This window comes from Bos mutus, chromosome 4, assembly GCF_027580195.1.
Source record: "Bos mutus isolate GX-2022 chromosome 4, NWIPB_WYAK_1.1, whole genome shotgun sequence".
NCBI lineage: Eukaryota > Metazoa > Chordata > Mammalia > Artiodactyla > Bovidae > Bos > Bos mutus.
The window spans coordinates 48,569,350-48,590,436 of NC_091620.1; positions in this window are offsets into that span (position 1 = coordinate 48,569,350).

Sequence of the window (21,087 nt, forward strand, 5' to 3'; positions counted from 1 at the left end):
ACTCCAGTTCTATTTGAGCTGCAGTTGGAACCCACTCTGGTCCTCAGCTCTGGTTATGGGACAATGTGGTTTTAAGAATGTGTGAGATTTATAGCTTGAAAAGTGCCAAAAAATCAAGAATTTAAATCCTCCCTGATTTATGTCTAGCTTGTTAGAGGCTCTAGGGCTTTAGAAATGCTAAATGTTTGAGTGATGCTCTGAAGGTTGAGCTATATTCCTCTTTCAGCTGATTATTATTAACAATGGTTGCCTCTAAAGCTTTAGTAGCTCTCAGCTGTAACCTTTACACTTGGTACATTCCTGCTTTGTGAGGGGTTATAAATTCCATGATTTAAAAAAAATTAGGAACATTTTTGAATTTTTGTAGCCAACAGTTCCGAGATTGGTTACCTGGGAGATGGAGGGTTAAGCATCCTTTATCTCTGCTCACATATCTGAGCTACTTTCCTGTTGAATGCTGCAAGTGTGTAATGAGTGTTTACTAAAGAACAATTCTTAACCCAAGAAGAGACCATGATAAGCACAGTCATTTGTTGTCTGTATTTGTTGTTGCTTATTATGGATCCAGGAGCATTTGGTGTTGAAAACCAAACCTGCATCCCCCACATGGTTACTGTAAATGATTTAAATCAATTCCTTTTACACAGCATCAGGAAGTGCAATATGTAGTAACTAAATATGCCATTTAAATTCTTCTCAGGCGAATGTTAAAAGGTGGGGAGGGGAAGCTGAGATTAGTGAGGTAACTGTATTTAAATATTTTTGATAGGTTTCTAAGATACATGTCTCTTTTTCCAAAGCAAATGCATTCATGCCTAAGAAAAAACAAACAAACAGGGAAAATGGCTCTTGTGTTTGTGAGCTCATGAGAAATGCCAAAAGAGTTGTTTGTGCCCAGTCGCAAATATCAGGGTGTCTTTATTGTTAAGCTTTGATGCTTGGAATCAGGCGGAACGTTTCCATGACAACCAACAGACATTATGTTTATTTACTGAATGGCAGGGAATGACAGTGTTGGCCAGTGACATTTTAGTTTTTTTCTCCTCTTTTTCTCCCCGGCAGATTTGTTTTAGTTGATGAAAATGGCAACAGCATCTTTCATTTTATTTGTCAGAACTTCTATGGCCAAAGTAAATGGTAGTTTAATTTGATTCAGCTCTTCCGTGAAACATCCTTTATAGACCCGTTGCTTTATGGGTTTTGGAGAGCGCTTATGGTGGGCAGTTGCTGGTGAGATGATTTGCAAACTGAAAAGCAAATTTCAGGTTTTACTCACTTGAAAGCAGTCTAATAACTGCATTCCAGGCTGTCTAAATTTACATAGGTCTCATTAATGTCCTCTAAATTTCATATGACCTTGTTTTTGCTCCTACTGATACATTCATAAAAAGGGTCTATTAAGACTTTTATCAAGACTACAACCCCATCAGAGACGGGAGATGGCGCTGCAGGGTGGGTCGGGACAGTTTTTTACTGATTGTAAATAACGATATACTCCTATCTGCCTGTGGCTTGTCTGCCCTCTAAATTATTTGCGGTCAATTTTTAATGCTGAATAGGCTTCCTCCTACTATCCAGCTGGTGTGTGCTCAAGGGATATAAACCAATGTTAGCATTTGCTATGAGAAAACACAATTAACAAGGCAAGCTGCTATTGCAGGGTGGGGGGCAGGGGTTGCGGGTACAGTCTGGGGTGTGAGTTGGGAGGAGGGGATGGTTATATTTGCTAAAGCAAAGAACTGGCTTTTTCTTAACTCCTGTTTAGTATTATCTGTGCTACTGCTCTGATTAATTTGAACAATTGAAATGAGACACTTCCAGCTCTTAAGGCAAGATCTCCAAGTGCTTTGGGAAACAGTTTGTGACTCTTTGGAGGTGCTTAAAATATTATTGTCTGAATCACTTTTCCCTGATTTTCTGTGGCTTGTGTAGAAATTAGCTTCTTTCATAGTAGCTTCATAGCTTCATGACATTCATCTATTGCAGGCCTGTTTCTTGCACTAGAATGGAAGCAGCCGGAAGGCAGGGGCTGTGTCTTACTGATCGTTGTATCCATAGCACCTGGCACAGTTTCAGGTGTAGCAGGCATTCAGGACACCTTTGTGGAATAAAGGCGTGAATGATGAAGGAGTGAATTATCACAACCTTGCTCCTGAGTGAAATCAACATAGGCCTTTACAATACCCCTACATGTTACTGTCTGTTTCTAGTTCTGTGGGATTAATGCACTGCCCACTGAAGGAGAAGAGGCCCACAAGAGGATGTTGTTCTGATTTGTGGTATGTGTATGCATGGATATACATGAAGAGAAAAATACAACAGAAAAGTAACACAGGAAAGGAGGAGATTCTGCTGAGAGCCATGTCTTGCCACAAGGAGACTGAAGTAGATGAGGCAGAGCACTGAAGATCTGGAACTCAGATTTTCTGGCAGTTGACAGATGACATCTTTGGGTCTCAATGGCTTCACCTCCAACATGAGGGGTTGGGTCAGATCAGCGTCTCTCAAATTGTGTTCAGTTGGTTCCAGTGGACACCAAGGCCTGCAAGTGTTAATAGCTCTTCTGAAATAACCCCAAATCAACTGAACAATCAATTCTGTGTAAAACTAAATTAAACAAGAATACTGAGAATGCCAGGAGTTAAGTGTAGACTGAATCTTAAAGGTCTTACAAATATGTGGTTTCCATGATTCTTCAATCAGGAATTCTATCAGAGGAAGCTTGCAGGCAAAAATTACGTTTTTACAGTCTTATTTGATAACTGAACCACTGCTCAGAGACATCTCTAGACATTCATGGGGCACTGGTGACCTGGATTAGTAGTTTGTTTTTTGTTTGTTTTTTTTTTTTTTTCCCCAGAGGAAAACAAATTCAAGATGATTGTAATTCTGCATCATGCTCGTATTTTATCAAGGTGTTAAAAAAAAACACTCACTGGTATATTTCACCACTATAATAGAAAAAGAACAGAGATTCCAGTTGAGCTATTTCAAATCCTGAAAGATGATGCTGTGAAAGTGCTGCACTCAATATGCCAGCAAATTTGGAAAACTCAGCAGTGGCCACAGGACTGGAAAAGGTCAGTTTTCATTCCAATCCCAAATAAAGGCAATGCCAAAGAATACTCAAACTACCGCACAATTGCATTCATCTCACATGCTAGTAAAGTAATGTTCAAAATTCTCCAAGCCAGGCTTCAGCAATACGTGAACCGTGAACTTCCTGATGTTCAAGCTAGTTTTAGAAAAGGCAGAGGAACCAGAGACCAAACTGCCAACATCGGCTGGATCATCAAAAAAGCAAGAGAGTTCCAGAAAAACATCTATTTCTGCTTTATTGACTATGCCAAAGCCTTTGACTGTGTGGATCAGAATAAACTGTGGAAAATTCTGAAAGAGATGGGAATACCAGACCACCTGACGTGCCTTTTAGGAAATCTGTATACAGTTAGAACTGGACATGGAACAACAGACTGGTTCCAAATAGGAAAAGAAGTACGTCAAGGCTGTATATTGTCACTCTGCTTATTTAACTTCTATGCAGAGTACATCATGAGAAAGGCTGGGCTGGATGAAGCACAGGCTGGAATCAAGATTTCCGGGAGAAACAGATGACACCACCCTCATGGCAGAAAGTGAAGAGGAGCTAAAAAGCCTCTTTACGAAGGTGAAAGAGGAGAGTGAAAAAGTTGGCTTAAAGCTCAACATTCAGAAAACGAAGATCATGGCATCTGGTCCCATCACTTCATGGCAAATAGATGGGGAAACAGTGGAAACAGTGTCAGATTTTATTTTTGGGGGCTCCAAAATCACTGCAGATGGTGACTGCAGCTGGTGACTGCAGCCATGAAATTAAAAGATGCTTACTCCTTGGAAGGAAAGTTATGACCAACCTAGATAGCATATTCAAAAGCAGAGACATTACTTTGCCAACAAAGGTCTGTCTAGTCAAGGCTATGGTTTTTCCAGTGGTCATGTATGGATGTGAGAGTTGGACTGTGAAGAAAGCTGAGCACTGAAGAATTGATGCTTTTGAACTGTGGTGTTGGAGAAGACTGTTGAGAGTCCCTTGGACTGCAAGGAGATCCAACCAGTCCATTCTGAAGGAGATCAGCCCTGGGATTTCTTTGGAAGGAATGATGCTAAAGCTGAAACTCCAGTACTTTGGCCACCTCATGCAAAGAGTTGACTCATTGGAAAAGACCCTGATGCTGGGAGGGATTGGGGGCAGGATAAGAAGGGGACGACAGAGGATGAGATGGCTGGATGGCATCACTGACTCCATGGACATGAGTTTGAGTGAACTCTGGGAGTTGGTGATGGACAGGGAGGCCTGGTGTGCTGCAATTCATGGGGTCGCAAAGAGTCAGACACGACTGAGTGACTGAACTGAACTGAATTATAGATAACCAAAAGTAAAAAACCTGCACTCATTTGTGGTTTGACTACACTTAAATTCACTGATAATGGTCAGGCCACCAATTCCCCTTGATGTGGGCTGACTCAGATAGAGGTCTTGAGAAATACATGACTTCCACAACATCTTCTGTGATTCGTCAATCAGGTATTCAACCAGAGGGAGCCCATGGGATCTTCCCTAAAGATCTCAAAGGAGGATCAAAAAGATGAAAAGTAGTATATTTATCTTCTTTTACCACAAGCCTTCCTCAGTTCTGCTTCAGATATAATGTTACCAGCATCATTATCAACAACAACAAAATTAACAGTCACCTATGGGATTAAAAAGTGCTCTGGATACAATACATGGAATTTGTCAGGGAAAGGGGGAAGGAGAAGAAGATAACTTGTATTTATTTAGTAGCTACTACACAATGGGGATCAATTTGACCAAACTCAAAAGAGATGGTGGAAGACAGAGAAGCTACTGGGGGGTTATAGTCCATGAGGTTGCAAAGAGTCAGACATGACTTAGCGACTGAACAACAACTACATGCTATGCATTATGCTAATGCTTCTTAGGAGATGTGGGTGTCGTCATTTCCCTTTTACATGTGAGAAAACTGAGGTTCGTGGTGACTGGAGGGTCATCAGCTAGAAAGGGGCATAGCCTAGATGAAAATCCTGGCATGTTACGACATCCTGGTATGTTATGACATTTTCTTCTGCAGAGAGGAGAGGATCTAGACCTAGAGTGAGTCAACACTAGCAGCTCTAACTAAGTCACAGAGGCTGTAAGGCAAGAGGAGACGGCATCATGATTTTGGGGGTCAGAGACAGAACCAAACAAGATGTGGGGTGTGAGTTGATGTTTGAGGAAGTAGAGGATATAGAAGCATGTTTAGAATCATGCTTAAGCAAAAGAACCACACTGCTTCTGATGCTTTGCAGATCTGTGACCACATGCTGGTATCAGAAAGAAATGAGAGGGCTTGAGGGCCAAGTTCACAGTTTCCCCAGGCTCCAAAGTTTCAGGGGGTCATGTCATAGCTGGCAGACACTCATGATCTTAGGGTATGGCTGCTGTAAATTGAAAGTTTGTGCTCTGTCCCAATTCCTGGGTTGAAACATAATCCCTAACGTATTGGTATTTGAAGCTGGAATTTTTGGAAAGTGTTTAGGTCAAGACAGTGGACCCTCATGAATGGGATTGGTGTCCTTACAAAAGAGACCCCAGAGAACTTCCTTGTCACTTCTGCCATGTGAGGACACAACGAAAAGATGACTGTCTAGGAAGCAGGTTCTCAAGACAGCAAATCTTCTGGCACTTTGATCTTAGACTTCCCAGCTTCCCTAACTCTGAGAAATAGATTTCTGTTGTTTATAAGTCATCTAGCTTGTGGTATTTTTGTAATAGTATTCCAAACAGACTGAGATGATGATAAAACTATAGACATTCCTGGGCACCTGATGTTACTGCAGTGGGCTTCTTCTACTTTAGCTCTTTGGCAGACTTCATGATCTGGCCTTTGCAGTGGCTCCATTAAATACTGTATAGTGAAAAGAAAGACATGGAATCTCAATTGGAAAATGGGCAAGAAGACAGAACTGTCAAAAAAAGCTCTTGTGATCTTACATTTCTATTTCCTCTGCTTTCTTGCATTTACTATATTTTAAATTACTCCAAGTGGACCCTAACAATGACTGGTCTTCCACTTAATATAGCTGAGAAGTTCTGGTGAATGCTGTGGAATTCTTTCTCCTCTCTTGGAAATAATCTTGGTTTATGATAATGTCAGTAGTTTCTCTTTAGGTTAACTCTAATTGCTGTCCCCTAAGCAGCACCTGTTCATTTTTCTTTTACAGCGCTTATGGGCATTCTTCTGTGGCATTATTCCAGCAATCAGAGTATTGTTTGAATAATGACACATTAAATCTTGAAGTAAGTCATATAGCATTTGGAATCTGAGTTTTGGGTCACAAACAGAATGCTTTCAAAATATTGAACCTGCTCACTTTAACAGGTAGAAGACTATAAGAAAATCACCCATTTTATATTGAGTATGCCCTACATATATGAATACAAATAGCCTTAGAGCTTGCTGAAGGTATATGTGTATGTGTGTGTGTGTGTGTGTGTGTGTGTATATATTTAAATAAGCATTTGGCATTATCTCCAGCAATCAAGACTTGGAAAGTGATTGTGTCATATTACTTTAGCAGTAGACAGGATATTTTACAGATCATCTCATCTAGGAGTTTTAAAACTGTGCACCCTGGAGCTGAAGGATTATCTAGAGCTGCCACAGGAAATACTGGGCTCCATGTGTCTATTCTGTTACAAACAAGTAGCTCCTTCATTGGGCTTCCCTGGTGGCTCAGCGGTAAAGAATTTGCCTGCAATATAGGCGATGCGGGTTTGATCCCTGGGTTGGGAGAATCCCCTAGGAAGAGGGCACAGCATCCCACTCCAGTATTCATGCCTGGAGAATCCCATGGACAGAGGAGCCTGGTGGGCTACACTCCATAGGGTCGCAGAGTCTAACACGACTGAAGCGACTGAGTATGCGTGCACGAGCCCCTTCATTATTTCAGTGATTGGAACTCCTCATTAGACTTCATTTGAAGAAGGGCTCCAAAGTGATAAGAAAGTCTGGAAACCACATATCTAGTCTAGTCCCTTTATTCCAGATGAGAACAAAATCTGGAGCAGGCACATAACTTTCCTTCAGGTAGGATGCTAGTATCAAACTCTCGGCTGGACTCACCAGCCTCACTTCCCATTGTATAGTTTTCCCACTTGGCAATAATGTTTGCCAATGATCAGATTTATTTGAGGTTCCTGGTTCAGAGACAAAAATTTAGACCCTGAAGGAATCTTTACTTTTTTCATGATACAGAATGATGTGTTTGTGCTCACATTCACTGTCAACACACAAGGAAGATACAGATGCAAATATGAGGCAGGAAAAGAATAATGGTCAAAATGGTCATGACTTTTAATAATTGCTGTGAACTTCAGTGTGCAGAATATTATTATTGAATTTCAATATCACCGCCACACTTCTAAGAAGTCTTCTTGAACCACAGAGTGATAAAACATGGAAACTACATTTCCCAGACTCCCTTGTCAGGAGAGTCTCTGTCAGATTCAACCAAAGGGGGGTACCCTCTGGAAATCTGGAAGGCAGGAGGAAAGGAGGAGCTATTAGCCTTGTAGAAGCATGAGCAGACAGCTGAGGTAGGATTTGCTGGTAGCTTACATTACAACATCTTCCTGAGAATAATCTACCTCTGCGCCACAGGCAACTGAGATCATCTTTCCAAGAATCAACTACGTTTGTGCTGCAGAAGCTGTGACTGGTGGTGGTGGTTTCCCACCCTGTGTTTCTGGATTTCTTGAAAGTGGCCTTCCCGAGCTATACTCTCATGACCTTCCAATTGCGTGTCCTCTAACTCCCTGGGTTCAACTTCTTCTTGCTCAGAATATCAAGTGCACTTTCTGTTTTCTGGATTGAAACCTGGTAGTTCCAAAGTTTGATTTCTTCACAGAAAGGACATAGCTGGGAAATAGGTGGGTGGCAGGCATATTGATACATGAAGCTGGAAGGAGACAGCTTCAAATGTTGTTTAATTCCTATGAGGCTGCCCTCAAAGCAAGGAGAACAACAAAGAAAGAGGAGCCTCTGTGGGCAGAGCCAGAGGCCCTAGAGAACAATGGGCAGAGCAGTTCTACCCAGAGAACAGAACCTGGCAGTGAGGTACTGTCCCCTCTCCAGGGTTGGGGTCCTTTGGAGCATTTCCTCAGTGGGACTTCAGAATTCTTATGGTTCAGTGACTCACATGGGACTTCCCTTCTTCTTCTTCCAAATGGAGGGGTTTGTTGAAGCTGTCCTTGATGTATTTCCCATTGTTGGGGTTTATGTGGTGGAGTAATAGGGTGGGCAGCTTTTTGTTTTAGGTCATAGGTTATCAGATCAAAAGGAGTCTCATTTGGACCTGATGGGTAAGTCTGCACTTCTCCCAGAGATCCGAGACTCAAAGTTCGGATTCGAAGATTGGATATAACTTTGAGTTGCTCCTCTTGGAAGAAGTGAGTGAGTTCCATGTGCTGGAGAAAGAATAAAATGGATATTTGATTACTAGAATATAAAAGTGAGTCAGCAACCTGCTGTATGCTTACCCATCTTATTTATTTTTTCTTGAGCACAGAGAAGATTCCATTTCCCAGTTTCCTTCTCTGGTTGGTTGGTGCATCTAGTGGTTTTCTAAACAGCAGAATGTGGTCTGAAATGATGTCTATCACTTTCAGGTATTGCATAAAAGTCCCTGTATGATCACTTTGTCTTTCCCCTCTGATGTCAACCATAGTGCAATAGTTGAAAAAAGAGTTTCAACATAAAAGGAATCTTCTTTGGGGATCACTGCTTTAGAAAATCCTCTCTTGACTCACATTAGCCTAGAAGTGAGAAAAATAACCAAGGTTATTGTGATAATGATGTTACCAAGGTTTTTAGTTGTTTGTTATAGCACAAGTGTTTCTTGTCCTGATTGAGTCATAAGGGAATTTAATAATGTAATTAGCATAAAACACCTTGGTACCCTTATTTGAAAAGACCAAGAGTGAGGCCATGACCTTCTAATTGTGGTGGGTTTTCTGATTCACCCTGATATGATTTTTAAATCCCTACTTGGTCTTTTCAAGTAGGGGTACCAAGGTATTTTAATTCTGGGATACATTATTAATTTCCTGGTAAATCTGCAGGAAAGAGGTATTTCCTCTATTCCCATACCCAGGGATAGACATTTTTGCATTTGATAGTGAAGAAATACACCTTAGAAAAGAAGTCCTTTGATTCTGATGATCACAAATGAGAAACAAGAGAAGGCCATGCTCACACAGCTCCCAAGAAGGATGGAGGCTCTTCTGTGCTAAGTGAGTGTTAGCTTTGTCTACCACCACACTGCAGATGGGGACCTCAGCACATTGCAGTCAAGTCTGGCTTGGAGGATTGTGGGCTGAGGGGAATCAAGGATGAAGGGGTACAGGAGGTCAGCTGGGGTTAATGGTGCAGATCTTAGGGATACTTTTAAAGATGCTACACTTGTCACCCAAAGTCCCATACTTTAGGATGAGTAGTGAGACTCACAATAGAACTTTTAGTCTAAGCATGGATTGATTAACTTGGCTTTTAAAGAATATAATATATATGTATTTCTTAATATTAATTGCAATATTTGTTAACTGAAGAACATTTAGGAATTATAGAAAAGCATAAAGTAGAAAAAATTCATAATTCACAACCCAGGAAATAATCACTATTGTTTTCAGTTCAGTTCAGTTCAGTTGCTCAGTTGTGTCCAACTCTTTGTGACCCCATGAATTGCAGCACACCAGGCCTCCCTGTCCATCACCAACTCCCGGAGTTCACTCAAACTCATGTCCATCAAGTCGGTGATGCCATCCAGCCATCTCATCCTCCGTCGTCCCCTTCTCATCCTGCCCCCAATCCCTCCCAGCATCAGGGTCTTTTCCAATGAGTCAACTCTTCGCATGAGGTGGGTGAAGTATTGGAGTTTCAGCTTCAGCATCAATCCTTCCAAAGAACACCCAGGACTGATCTCCTTTAGAATAGACCGGTTGGATCTTCTTGCAGTCCAAGGGACTCTCAAGAGTCTTCTCCAACACCACAGTTCAAAAGCATCAATTCTTTGGCGCTCAGCTTCCTTCACAGTCCAACTCTCACATCCATACATGACCACTGGAAAAACCATAGCCTTGACTAGATGGACCTTTGTTGGCAAAGTAATGTCTCTGCTTTTGAATATGCTATCTAGGTTGGTCATAACTTTCCTTCCAAGGAGTAAGCGTCTTTTAATTTCATGGCTACAATCACCATTTGCAGTGATTTTGGAGCCCCCCCGAAATAAAGTCTGACACTGTTTCCACTGTTCGCTGTAGTGCTTATCAATCTTTTAAATTTATATACATATATTTCAAAATCAAAGTTGACTTAAACTTTAAGGGTACTTTGTATTAATTGGTATAGGCCAGATTATGCTGCTAGAGCAAAAGATCCTCAAATTTCAGTGGCATATAATATTAAAAATTTACTTCTCATTCTAACTACATGTCTGTTCAAGATCAGATCCATCCGTGTTCCACATCACCTCCATTCTAGGGACCCACAGTGAAGGAGAAGCCACTGTTTTGAACAACCTCCTGGCAGAGAAAAAAGAGGAATACCTTATGGTGGTCTTTAAGCCTGTGCATAAAGTGACACATAACACATGTCATTTCTGCTTTCATTTCATTTTGGAAAGCACATCATGTGCCCAAGTGGGTAAGAAAATAAAACCCTCTCAGGGAAGAGCAGTAAATATCTGTGAACAGTAATGCTCAGGCCACTTAGCTTGTTTAATGTTCCACACTCTCTTGCAAGTACTGGAATTATTATTAAATTAATGTGATATTGCTTTCTCCATGTGACAGTTTTTGCATATCTCCCACCTTCATTTCCTCACATTTTTGTTCTCATTGACACAGGAAGGAAAGGTGGGGGATGGGTTGGAGACCCTTCCACCGGTGGAAATGAATTTGTTATCAATAAATGGCAACGGTAGGCACAGGAAAATTCTAGAAGCTTACAGAAGTAAATCCAAAACATAGAATTATCACCAGCAGGAATTTTAAATTACATTCTCAATTCAAGAATTAACTTATTCAACAGAAATCTTCACCAAATGGTGGTCCTTATCTGGCTTCTCCATGCTGAGAGAGGGACAGCTTCCTGGCACCATGGCAGTCCTGTCTAGCAGCTGGCTCAAGGGTCCATATGTAATCAGAGTTAGTGTTTTAGGTTCAGATGCCCACATCTACCTATCTCTGTCAGCCTCCTACCTTCTGTTCTCAAAGGCTCTGCCTAGGGGGTCAGCATGCAGCTTCGTAAATCTGAAATCACCTGCTCATTTTCTCGGTACCCAGCTGTTCACTGAATGGTTTAAGAACAGAAGGAAAATGTCCGTTCTCCAACCCCCATGTGCTTCTGGCCCTTGGCTTTGTGGACATCACCTCCTGTGCTAAGGAGGGCACAAAACTCAGCCACCATCCATTATGTCCTCGCCAGGGCCCACAAGTGTCTGCCCAGAGACAGGGGAACATTCATAATGCTCTGTGGCACCTTCTGATGCTGCCCCTGCCCATGGCTTTCTAATTGGCATGCTGAATTCCTGGGCAGCAGAGATTGTCCCCATTCTACTTTCATTCTTGTGTAGTAGAGATCCAATTATTTGCAGACTGTAACAAGTCATATTCATCCTTATCTTGCAAGTGTGATTTGACTTCCAAGTACATACACCCGCAGCGTGCCCCTCTGAGCCCTATTGCTTGACTTGTCCAGAGGTCACCTTTCTGTGGAGCCCCAGTTTTAGACAACCAGCAGCCCCTTCTGACTTTGCACCATTTGTCTTTAGCCTGTGTCTCATGTTTACTGTCTCTGCTCTCTCTTCCTAGTCCTATTTAGGGGTTGTTTGCATCTATTTATTATTCAGTGGAGACTGTACATGTTTTGCATTCAATAAGTCACTGAACACACAAGCCTTCTTACTGAGCTGGACTGGAATATGGCATTTGCTAGATCAACTATCCTCTCCAGAAGGCAAAAGTAATCTTGCCTCCCACTGTGTCTGCTGGATTCTTTCAAATGAGCACAACTCTAAATACAACAGTGTCCTTTAGAATTTTGTTTTCAGTCCTGCCCCTCTAAAGGGGTAAATCCCAATGTCTTTCTAATTTTTAAGTATACCATACGTTGAAGAAAAACTTCCCAAGCTTTTGAAGACAAACACCAGGTGGCTGAGTGATAAAGAATCCACTTGCCAATGCAGAAGCCACAGGAGACACGGGTTTGGTCCCTGAGTCAGGAAAATCTCCCAGAGGAGGAAATGGCAACCCACTCTAGTATTCTTGCCTGGAGAATTCAATGGACAGAGAATCCTGGTGGGCTACAGGCCATGGGGTCCCAAAGAGTCAGACCCGACTAAGCACATATATCAGGAATGGAGACAGTTCCTGTCCACAGCATACACACTCACAAATTTGACTTTTTTTTTTTTTCCCCCCAAATGTCTTCAGCAAATGCAGAGAAAGAAGAGAATTCTAATAGCACTGTCTGCAAATATGGGCACTTCTTAAGGAAACAGTAAATTTGATGTCAATAAAAGAAAGATGGAAGATGGATATAGAATGGTGGGAATGGGGGGTTCAAGGATGAAATGGGGTTAGCTTTGATACATTTCATGATACTTTGAAATGCTGAGACTTTTTGAATCCACGTGCCCTGTGTTGCCTAGTCAGAATGAGCTGAGAAGGAAAAAGTAAACAGGAAAGCATCCTAAGACAAACTGTTCCTTTTTCCCAGGGAGTGCTCTATTCAGATATTTAGAGTAGCCTTCTGAATGCCTGGAGTTTATCTTTGGCTGCAAGACAAGCAAACACTGGGCCTGGAATCAGGAGAAGAGGAAGAGAAAGAATAACAACAAAAAGACCCCTTGCCAGGCGTGTAGAAGGGGAGGTGAGGCAGAGCCAGGCTCCTGACTGGCACTGCAGGGTTCTGAGGCTGGGGCAGCTGTGGAGCCCATCACCTCGGGAGGAAGGGTTTGTTCTGCTCCTGATTTCCTGGCTCCCAAACTCCCTGCACATTCTCTCCAGCTGAGTTCATTCTTGGCTGGTCCTCAAAGGCAAGAGAGCCAGGTGCTGGGGTAGAGCCAGGTTAGAGCCTGGAAGTTCATCCACCTTTGTGATGTTAATGGTAAGGGAGGAAATGTGAGATAGAAAGCTTACAAGACTCTTTTTTTTTTTAATTTTTATTTTTAATTGGAGGGTAATTGCTTTACAGTGTTGTGTTGGTTTCTGCCATATAACAAGGTGAATTATAATCATAATTCTCTATAGCCCCTCTCTTTAGAGCCTCCCTCCCCCATCCCATCCCATTCCTCTAGGTCATCACAGAGCACCAGGCTAGGGCTCCCTATGTTGCATAGCACTCTTGATTCCACTCTGAAGATGATCTGTGAAGGCTTTTAAAGGAATCAGATGGTAGCTTAAGAATGGTTTTTTTTGTTTGTTTTTAAGTTGAGGATTTTTTGCCTCTGTGAAAGCAACACGCCCCTATGTGTTGGTAGCTGTTTGTCATTAGCTTCTCTTTGGCTGTATGTAGGGGGAACAACGCAGAAGGCACTGGCAACCCACTCCAGGACTCTTGCCTGGAAAATCCCATGGACGGAGGAGCCTGGTAGGCTGCAGTCCATGGGGTTGCTAAGAGTCGGACACAACTGAGCGACCTCACTTTCACTTTTCACTTTGATGCATTGGAGAAGGAAATGGCAACCCACTCCAGTGTTCTTGCCTGGAGAATCCCAGGGACAGGGGAGCCTGGTGGGCTGCCGTCTATGGGGTCTCACAGAGTTGGACATGACTGACGCAACTTAGCAGTAGCAGGGGGAACAAATGGCTTTTGTTGTCTGCAAAAGATTTACCAAGTTCCTTGGCCACCCTGTTGCATAATGTCTGTGCTCCAGGATTTGTGAGGAGTGGCTGTGAAAGAACAGGCTTGCTCTCTTTAACCTTGTTAGTGTAGGGTAGATATGGAATAAAGCATGTATTGTGCTCTTGTAAAATGTCAAAAGCTAAGGAGCTTCCTGGTGTCATTGAAGTTACGACCTATCTGGATAACTCTGTCTCAAGACTCCCAAAGTGTAGCTGATACAGGGTCTTTTCTGGCTCCCAGCCTAACCAAATCTAGTTTTCATCTGCCACCCACTCACAGCAATAAACTCTTCCCAACATAACAGAATCTATGCTCTCTAAATACTTCAGTTGGCATCTTTATATCTCAACAGAATACAAGTCTAAGCACCCAATAGTCCAGGATTATCTTTGAGAGACTGGGTGGGGGATATATTTACTTTTTTTTTTGTACTGTTATTTTCAGGGAAACAGAGGTATTCATTTTATAGTGCTAGCCCAGAAAAGTTAAATTACTGATATCAGTTCAGTTCAGTTCAGTCTCTCAGTTGTGTCCGACTCTTTGCGACCCCATGAATCACAGCACGCCAGGCCTCTCTGTCCATCACCAACTCCTGGAGTTCACTCAAACTCATGTCCATTGAGTCGGTGATGTCATCCAACCATCTCATCCTCTGTTGTCCCCTTCTCCTCCTGCCCCCAATCCCTCCCAGCATCAGGGTCTTTTCCAATGAGTCAACTCTTTGCATGAGGTGGCCAAAGTATTGGAATTTCAGCTTCAACATCACTCCTTCCAATGAACACCCAGGACTGATCTCCTTTAGGATGGACTGGTTGGATCTCCTTGCAGTCCAAGGGACTTTCAAGAGTCTTCTCCAACACCACAGTTCAAAAGCATCAATTCTTCAGCGCTCAGCTTCCTTCACAGTCCAACTCTCACATCCATACATGACCACTGGAAAAACCATAGCCTTGACTAGACAGATCTTTGTTGGCAAAGTAATATCTCTGCTTTTCAATATGCTATCTAGGTTGGTCATAACTTTCCTTCCAAGGAGTAAGCGTCTTTTAATTTCATGGCTGCAATCACCATTTGCAGTGATTTTGGAGCCCAAAAAAATAAAGTCTGACACTGTTTCCACAGTTTCCCCATCTATTTGCCATGAAGTGATGGGACCAGATGCCATGATCTTAGTTTTCTGAATGTTGAGCTTTAAGCCAACTTTTTCACTCTCCTCTTTCACTTTCATCAAGAGGCTTTTTAGTTCCTCTTCACTTTCTGCCATAAGGGTGGTTTCATCTGCATATCTGAGGTTATTGATGTTTCTCCTGGCAATCTTAATTCCAGCTTGTGCTTCTTCCAGCCCAGAATTTCTCATGATGTACTCTGATATAGGATTAATATAAACTATGTTCAAAGCTCCAAGTAGAAAAGAAGTCCTTTGATTGGATTTTAATATATCCAATAAGTATAAATAAGACAAAAGGATAAACGTAACAGACAGATGTATTTGGATCAAACAAAGAATATCTTTTTGACAGTAGACCTGGTCCCCAAAAATGGACTGTCTTGGTTTATAGTGGACTTCCATTAGTCAAGGTGTTCAAGAAAAGGCTGTAAAAATATTTGATCATTAACTAACTCTAAGGTATAAAAACAGCAGTGAGCATTTTTACTTCATTAATTAAGGTGTTCTTAATATGTGAACCCCTATACATGAATGTAGGATTATTTTTAGGTACACATTTTTGGAGGAGATTTTTTTCTTTGGTTTTTTTAATCACAAGCTCTTTTATATGATAAACCAATCAATTAGCTCTCCCTGTAAAGAGTTAACCTCTCTATGTAAAGATTCCAACTTAGTCTTTAAGTCTCCACCTTAAACATGATTGTTATGATAAAGTTCAATAGACATTTGAGGATGATTTCTAATATGAAAGATGGGAATCAAAATAAACAAAATAGTAACAGTAATGCAGGGAGAAGAGAAAAAAGTAACAACAACAACAACAACATAACTCATTTTTATACCCAGAGAACAAAGAAGATACCTTATACAACAGTGAGCTATGGACTATATAAAAGGAACATAGAAGCAAAAAGGAGCTCTTGGAAATTAAAATTATGATGGCAGACATGAAAAATTAACAAGAATTCGAAGACAAAATTGAGAACATTCTGGGAAAAGATGAGAGAATAAAGAAATGGAAAACAGGAAAAAGCAATGAGAATTAGTCCAGGACATCCAAAATTTGAATAAAAGGAAGACCTTGAGAAAATAGAGGATGTCATCAAATAAATAACTCAGGGGAAATTTTCCATCCCCAAAGTACATGAATTTCTAGGTAGAAAGAGCCTAACAACTATGTCCTTTAATCTATTTTTAACAGGTTAAACAAATACCTATGCCAAGGTATATAACATTTCAGAATACTGTTTCAGGGAGAAGATTCTGAGTTTCCAAAAGGAAAGAAAAAGAGAAAAACAAAACAAAAAGCAAAATACAAAGAGGTCATAAACAAAAATGAGACAAATAGTTCAGATACAACAGGCTGGAATCTATTGAGTGGAATAGAACTCTTGAACGGTAAAATTGAGTAAACAATGGATTAATTTGTTTATTTATTATAAAGGGAAAATTGTTTCAACTCAGAATTTTATACCCACCCAAAGATGGTAGGAATGGTGTGGGTGTTGGGGGGACAGTGAGGATGGGACAGGAACAGGAGAACAGCAACTTTTTCACACATTCAAGATACTGTACAATGGCAAATGTCTAAACAGCATATATACCAGAACTTCTGGAGCACTGTTCACCAGGGATATTCATGGTAACAGCATCAGTAGCAGGTGTGAAGTTTTCCCACTGCTCACAATGCTCTGGGAAAGAGCATAGGCTGACAGAGCTAAATGTCAGACTCTAGAGAAAGTACTCAGATACTTGGACTTCGGGGGTTTTTTAACTGCATACTCAGGGAAGCATCAGTACATTCTGTATGTAATCAGAGGCCAGGATACAAGGGTAATGGTACTTGGCTGAAACTTATTTCCAGTCTTCTTCTGCCAAGACACTATTTTTAATTGGAGATAGCACCAACCCCACCCCTAGAGTGATCTGAGTGCTGAAATCCAAGCCCTGAGGTTGCAGCCGTATGAAGAGTCAGGTAGTGGTGGATCTTATATCGTCAACATTCATGGTTAGTAAAGCACCAGCCCTTCTCCTGGAATGACTGGGGAACAGGGATCCAAATGCTGATGGTTGGAATTAGTTGCCAGAAGCACCAGGCACATCTTGTTTAAACTGAGCTTTGAAGGAAGTCAACACTTGCCGGTAGGTCAGTTTGTAGGAATATTGGTCTTGAACAATTTATATTTTTCCTCTCAGATAATTTACTTCACATACACCCTTTCTGAGGAAACTACTAAATGATGCTCCACCATACTGAGAGAGTAAACCAAGATAGAGGAAGATACACAATCTAAGAGAAAGGAGAGGCAAAGATAATTACCAGGATGACAGTGAGGGGAAATCCCCAGGATGATAGAAATTTTCATATCCCACAGGATATTCACAGGGGTGAAAAGGAGAACAAGACCATGGATTTGGAGTTGTTGGTTTTACTTCCATTTAAATATATTTCACTGTTGGAGTCACTAGTCATAATTTTTCCTTTTTTAGTTCTTGAGTCACTGATACGGAACAAAGCAGGAAAAAACAAATTTAAATATAAATCCAGTCATGTGTCAGGAGGCTCCTTCTTTGGTCCCCAGAGTTCTTAGAGCCTGTCCTGACTCCTGGCTCCCTCGGCAACCCGACTCCCTGAGAGGAGCCAAGTATCCTTTGTGGTTATCTTTCCAAGGAAATTTGGGGAGAATGACATCAGCAGAAGAGCCAGCTTAGATAATATAAAACAGCTGCCTCTCTACACTTTTGGATCAACTCCTTTGTGAAGTAAAGATTTGCAACCTTCTGCATGCACAAAACGGAGAAGGCAATGGCACCCCACTCTAGTACTTTTGCCTGGCAAATCCCATGGATGGAGGAGCCTGGTGGGCTGCAGTCCATGGGGTCGCTAAGAGTCGGACATGACTGAGGGACTTCACTTTCACTTTCCACTTTCCTGCATTGGAGAAGGAAATGGCAACCCACTCCAGTGTTCTTGCCTGGAGAATCCCAGGGATGGGGAGCCTGGTGGGCTGCTGTCTCTGGGGTAGCACAGAGTCGGACACGACTGAAGCAACTTAGCAGCAGCAGCAGCAGCAGCAGCATGCACAAAAATAATCTGGGGAAATTGAAATATAAACATATGTATATATTTTAATTGAAATATGCATATATATGTATATACTTTTTTCCCCCTGACTTCAACAGTAAAAGGTCTGATTCACTGGCTCTGAGTTAAAACCCAATTGTCTGAATTTTTAACATATAGGTGGTTGAATTACAAACCCACCTCAAAGAAAGCCTACTGGAGAGACTGAGCTCTTAGAATCCAGAAGATCCACTAATGAGGAAATCCCGTGAGCATACTCCCCTGTCATTAACCCCAGAGACATGGAATCTGTTTTCAACAAATGAGCTGGCATTTCTTTAAAGACAATGTGGAGTGGTCCTAGTTTGGGAATGAGCTTGTATGGAAGAAAGCCATCTCACATGTCTTCTGAGGACTATTTTGTGTTCTCAGGGGATGCTTCAACAATATGCTGTTAGTGTATAAATAATTTAGTGACATAAAAGTGATGAAGCAGAATTACAAGTAGGATTTTTAGGAGAAATAATCTTGCTTTTTGTCCAAGCATCTAAATAATACTTATTTGGCTTCAAAAAAAATACTTATTTGGTTTCAACAGAGGGCTCAATTCTCTCCTGTCAAAATCGTAAAACTCCAAGACCCATTTTTTCCACAAAGCCATCACCACCATCAGTATTGCTACTAACTCCCAGAGTCCCCCCAAAACTTCATTCTCCCATGGAAAAATCCAAGGTGGTTCTGTGAAAGCACTTATTTTCAGCTTTATATATGTGTTTGTGTCTCTAACCAGATTACAGACCTCATAGGAGTGAAAAATATATTTTTAATCTTTATATCAACTTGCTGCTGCTACTGCTGCTAAGTCGCTTCAGTCGTGTCCGACTCTGCGAGACCCCATAGACGGCAGCCCACCAGGCTCCCCCGTCCCTGGGATTCTCCAGGCAAGAATATTGGAGTGGGTTGCCAGCTCCTTTTCCAATGCATGAAAGTGGAAAGTGAAAGTGAAGTCACTAAGTCATGTCCGACTCTTAGCGACCCCATGGACTGCAGCCCACCAGGCTCCTCCGTCCATGGGATTTCCAGGCAAGAGTACTGGAGTGGGGTGCCGTTGCCTTCTCCGTTATATCAACTTGATGGGTGATGATTGTGGTGATCTATCACTATTGACTCAGTTAAATTATATACTTTCCACAGTCATTCAGTATACAGCAAATGTAATTCATAGTATTTGAAATATTTTAAAATTAATACTTTTCTTGTTAATAGTAAAAAGTTATGAAAAATGGAAATTTTTTCCAAGAATATAGTTTCAAAATGAAAATGAATTTTAGAATAAGTACTTCCAGAAATTTAACTGGATAATATCTACTCTTTCATTTTAAAAACAATGATATTAATAGTATTGAATCACTCCTCAATTTTTATAATGCCCCTAGAACCTACTTTCTCCACTTTTAATAATATAATAATTAAAATAATATTGTGTATTAATGATACTATACACCTAAGGTGAAACTGGGAACTGAGACTTTAGGTAATTGGGAAACTGGGCAATTAGATAATTCATGCTTCCAAAACTTTTAACTCCAAATATAGAGATCTTAGGTGAAAGTTGTTTATTTTATTCTTTTAGGCCTCAATTTCCATTTTTCTGCATTGACACACCCAAGAGATCATAGTAGGGCATATAATAGTCAATCCTCAATACTCATGCACATTAGCTTGCTGCACACATTACTCCAGAGCCTCCCAGAGCTCACCTGCATGGGCTTCAGCTGGTTTCATTCAGGTGCATCTTGACCGGCCCTGCCTCTCCTCCTACCCAGCACATCTCTATCAAGGGAGTAGCCATGGAACTGCTAGTGCCCACACATGTGCAACCTACAAATGCAGGGTAGTTAGTGCCCCATAGGACAACCTCTGACCATTGCGGGCGTGGGAGCCAAGGCATAAATTATTTTCCTTTGTTTCCCTCAAATGGATGGTTCTGAAATACCATCCGAAACTCAGCCGTTGGCTATTTGGTCCTGGGGATTCGAGTTACCAGTTGCTTCTATTATATGTCCATGTATTGGCATTCCTTCCTTCCTCCCTTCCTCTCAGCACCCCGCCCCCCCAATATTTATGTGCATAAATACTGAGGATTACATTAATCAAATATTCTCTCATATAGGCTCTATGTTATGAGGAACCTAAACAGTGATACGAGATTTGAGAGTAGTGGGGAGATAACAAAACTGTGGGGGTTCTAAAGTTTGATTTTTGAGATGCAATCGGTTTTTTTTTTCTTAGGCTGATTTAAAAATATGCTTGTATTACTTGGTCATTAATTGCTTGGTGAAAGAAAAGAAAGCCATTTTGGATTAAAGTTTTGTCCCAGATCATCCACAAAGTAGATAGTTCACATTCAGATAATCTATGAATGACCATAGTCACACTAACACTAGTGGAGCTACTACCTAGAAAAATATGTAAGACAGTGATGGTAAATATTTATTTATTATTATTTTAAAATTCACTTGGCTGCACTGGGTCTTAGTTGTGGCATGTGGGATCTAGTTCCCTAACCAGGGATCAAACCTGGGTCCTCTGCATTGGGAGTGTGGAGTCTTAGCCACTGGAGCACCAGGGACGTCCTACCAATAAGTATTTTAGTATGATCCATTGGATCTCTAATCCAATAAGTGAGTACAGTGTTTAGAAAAAACTTCAAAGCCATTAGAACACCAAACAGAATTAGCAAGAATGAATAGCAATATAACACTTGATTGTCTTACAAAGTTTCCCGTACTGTGTAGATCTATATCCTGCAATTGGTATGCGTCAGGTTTCTTTTAATCTGTGTTAACCCCTTTCCTCTTGTAAATGCCAATATTTGTTCAAGAAACACAATCATTTGTTCTGTTCAG